At 39.4% G+C, this 4,580-nt stretch overlaps 1 pseudogene; it reads right to left on the minus strand.

Annotated features, from left to right (window-relative positions):
- Window positions 1–486: 486 nt before the first annotated feature.
- LOC136524198 (uncharacterized) lies at window positions 487–4,205 on the minus strand (annotated as a pseudogene).
- Between the last annotated feature and the right edge of the window lie 375 nt (window positions 4,206–4,580).

Consider the following 4,580-nt stretch of genomic DNA (forward strand, 5'->3'; position numbering starts at 1 on the left):
TCTCTATTGCAACGATCAATACTAGTTGCTATTGTTGGACCCTCTATTGCCACGCTAACTATTGTGTTGCTATAGTTTGGAGACTCTATTGCAACGCCCACTATTTCGTTGGTACGATGTTTTTTGCAACACCGTTTGTTTGTTTTTATATCATATATTGCAACGCCAAATTATTTTGTCGATAGTCCATATTGCAATGCTCTGTTTGCTTCAAACAATAATTGCATGCCGAACAATATATAATGAAAGAAGCATTTAGACATCCATTAAACCAAAATATGCTTTGTTCGTACAACTCATTAATGAAACCACATCCAATGTCAAACTTAGTTGATAAACACACGCACAACAACTAAAACACATAAGGTATCTGACGCACAGTAGCTACTTTGAATAATTCAAAATGTAATAAGCTATGTGTAGCATTGTAGCAAAGGTTGGCTTGACATTGACCCTCCATCATCAGTTGTGCGCTCCACTCAAACTCTATCTTGCTCCTGAAACAATCATTAACATTGGTATATTCAGCAAACAGAAACTTAGTATTCAGCTAAGTATCATTTCATTTTACAGTAACAGGAACTAGGCAACTGAATCCGATTCAGAAATATTCACAGGTAGTGGAGTCAAAAATCACCTGTGCTTTGCCAGCTTGTTGATTTCTTTTGGATAATGCTCGTTTCTTAGCCACAGCATCCCTCAGTGCTTTAGTAGTAGTAAAACTAACTGTCGTATCCCCTCCTTTGTTTTGGCCAGTTTGAGTCTTATCTACAGCACTATTTCTAGATGTGTGACCATTACTTGTACCTGTCGCTGTTGTAGCTTCAAGTTGTGTTTGTGGTGGGATGCTATCTTGATTTTCCTGCAAATCAACAGATGGAGGGAAAATTATGCCTCATACTTAGGACTACCGCATGACAACATTAAACACTCTTCAATTCTCAAACTACAAGCTGATGTGATATTTCTTCACTTTCTGTATTTATATTTTCTTCATCCATGTTTGTTGTAGCAGCAACCTCTGCATTTTGTCCCCCGTCTTTGTTAGCCTGCATTTCAATTTTGGTTAGAAAAATCATGAGTGGAGTTTGAAACTACGAAAATGATGCATGGTTTGTAGCCGACTATTACCTGTTGTATTGATGCTTATACATGTGTTGCTTGCATCATTGCCATAAACTCTTGCCGATTCCTGACGTACTTGGTACTGGTAATCCTCAGACAGTAGTTGCCTTCTGGTTGGGTATTTTGCCAAGTATCCATTAGCATAGATCTTGGTTGATTTGCAGTTTCTTGTTTCCTAGTAGGTTGGCTAGAAAATCTTATTTTGCTCCACGTCTGAGATGATGAGTGCTTCTCCATCTGTTTCCCTCTCCAAAATTTTGTTGCATGCATTATCCTAACAAAGGAGGACAGTTGAAGTAGTTAATTGAAAATGATTTTGTAGGCGGTCACTTTGCATCAGTTAATAAGGTTTGTACAAACTGTTATATACTCACATAGACATCCCTAGATTCTTGGCTTGTCCATTGCCCATTCTTACTATGCGTGATCATGAAAAGCTCCAAATCATTTGGCTCATCACCAGTTATTGGGTCCCTCTAATTAGGCAAGAATGTAACAAATTAGCGATATGTCAAAAGGTAAGGAAGCATGGTCATGTGCTTCTGAAATTATTACCTTCTCAAAGCCACACTGAGAAAAAGTCTTTGATCCTGCCTGATGGTGTACCTTTAAATTCTGCCGATTCCGAGAATTCTTGCAACTAACCCTCTGCACAAGGAGTTGATTATAAAAAATATTACAATGCATCGAAACATAGCCTTTATTTCATCAAGTGCAAATGGCAAGAATAAAGTAAAGGTCATCAAACCTAAAAACTTGTCTTGCCAAAATACAAAACCAGATAGTGCCATTCAACAATGTCCAACTCTTCTGGCTTATGTCTCATTCTCTCCTCATAGGTGGTGTACGCCCTGTACATAGCACTTAATGTTGCTCGCCATCCTTTGTAACGCTCATTAGCGATGGTCCATATTTTTTTCCTGTTTTCTTTGTTACTCTCAATGTCCCACTTATATTGTTCAACATATAAAACATAAATTCTAGCTCACTTCTTAACTAATTTGGTAACAAAACTATGTATGCTAGAAAAAATAAATCAGAAACTTACCATCATATCAGATACTATTGAATATTTGACATCTTGGTCGATATCCTTCCATGTTCTCACCCCAATGAGTGGTGTTTTTTTTTCCTTGTGTACACTACTATTTCATTAGTAAATGTGCGTGCGTTCTCACCTACAGCTCCTCCACGTGTAGAGAATTGGACTTTAAGCTTCTTACTACCTTGCTTGGATCTCTTGTGGCTGGCTGCCAATCCTTTCACAGTACCTCGTGCCTTCCTCTTTTGGAAGTCTTGTCCATCGAAACAATATATAGTGCAAGAGATTAAACAAAATCATTTACATAGGGAAACTGAACTGAACATCAAAATAAAAATCACAATAAGCATCACTTACTATCTCCCTATGTTTTCTCACGCCGAGCATGTGATGGTTGGTTCAGAGGTGGTGTTGGATTGCTATCTTGACTTGAATTTAGTAAAACTATCTCATTTGTAGGGTTGTCATATGCACCTGCAGACAATAGGTCACAAGTGTAAACTATAAATGTATTGCGAAGGACTAATAATAAGTTGGTTGACATTTTGGGAAAAGAAGGTATATATTACTAATTTGATCTAGTTGTCCTTGCACCCTTAACCATTCTTTATAAGTCTTGACTGTGTCATCCCTGTATATATCTTCAAAATCTACGAAAGCCATGCTGCTATTAGTGATATGGCCACTCCAATATAATATAATATAACAATTCATAATAGGGCAGCAACATAACTTACCCATGCCTTGGCCCTGTCTATGCATATTTTTAAGCCACACCTTGTAATCATCAAGTGACTCATCTATGGAATGTTCACTATTTGATGCCACAGTTCTTGGCAATTTAATGGGTGTTATGTCCATAGTTCACTCTGTTATTTGATCCCTTGACAATACTAATTTGACCTCCCTCTCCTCTGCATTACTTGATATCATTGCATTTGCATCGACATCATATTCGATCTCGTTTAGTGTTGCTACAGAGTTACCACTTCTCTTGTAGTACAAGTAGTCCCTGGTACCATACCCCAAATTTGGTTCCATTGTTATTAAGTTACCAAACATGAGGTCGTCCCTGGCTATTGTATACTGAGCAAATTGTTGTCCCCCGGTGCCCCCTTGCAAGTGAAAGAAACAGTCCATGTTTGTTCTGAGCTGTCACAGAATGTAATGAGAAACATAAGCACACCCTAAACAATATTTAAAGAAGGAACAACTTGAGAATGGCAAATAATAATGTGTCCTTCATATTATTGAAGCATCTCACTACCGTTTATTGAAGGATCTCACTATTATTGAAGTATTTTGTTGAATTCTAAATCATTGCAGTAGCATCCAGACAGACATTGTGCCATTACCTGTTGTCGTCCTGAGTGGAACGCCGGAGGTTTTCTTGTGATTGGCTGCCATCACCTCCATCTTCATCGGCAGGAGGTGTCACTGTCCTGGACGAAGGTGTTTGAAAAAGTGACATCATCGCCCTAGTTCTGGACAATGAAGCAGGTGTTGGCGTGTTGAACGCAGGTGACGTCGATTGAGTCTCCATTGATGCAATCTGCAGTCCAGCTACATTGAACAAGTAAACTACATAGACACACAGGTACATGCATTACTCTTTCGTAAGTGAAAAATGAATAGATCAATGGCTTTAGGGTTACCGTAACTCTAACAAAGAGGAAGTCCGGGGGTCCTTGAGGTTTGAGCACCAGCGGTGGGGAGGCACGTCGCGGCAGCCTCCGGGTGCGGCCTGTCTTGCACCGGCGCCCCTCCAATGACGACGCGACGGCGAAGACAAGCAGCGGCGGCGGGTGTAGATCGGGAACCGAGTTGGAGGAGGGAAAGGAAAGAATTGGAGGAGATGGGGAGGATAATGAGGAAGTAGGGAGGTTAAGATTCGCTTTGTTCGTATAATGGGTGGGGTATTAGGCGGTAAATGGCTGCATTCGGGCGCCAAGCCAATTTTTGGCAAAAATTACAAAAAATAAGTGGGAAAAGGGTGTGCCACTAACATGAGGGACCCACTTGTCAGTGCCGGGTTCATGGTGTTCATATTTTTTATTTTGATTCATTGTAAAAACGTTAAACGTGTTTAGATTTCGCATTTGTTGTCCAAATCAGGTGAATCTTTTTCCCAATTTCTCAGAAAACTTTTTCCTTTCACATGGTTTTATTTGCATTGTGTTACTCAACCCCTTGTATTAACATTTTGTCATTTGCTTTACTATTTACGTACTCTACAATGAACAGACCTTTCTCTAATGTGTCCAAGGTACCATGGGCTTATGAATAGGCAAGTTGGAATCTTGTTTGATCAAATGTGTATCATATAGGTGTATCATATATATGGCATATCATATAGGTTGCCTTGAGGTGATTTCATGTGGGAGCTAAGACAATGTTTCAGTGCAAATTGGTA

Source organism: Miscanthus floridulus, chromosome 18 (genome assembly GCF_019320115.1).
Source record: "Miscanthus floridulus cultivar M001 chromosome 18, ASM1932011v1, whole genome shotgun sequence".
NCBI classification, from domain to species: domain Eukaryota; kingdom Viridiplantae; phylum Streptophyta; class Magnoliopsida; order Poales; family Poaceae; genus Miscanthus; species Miscanthus floridulus.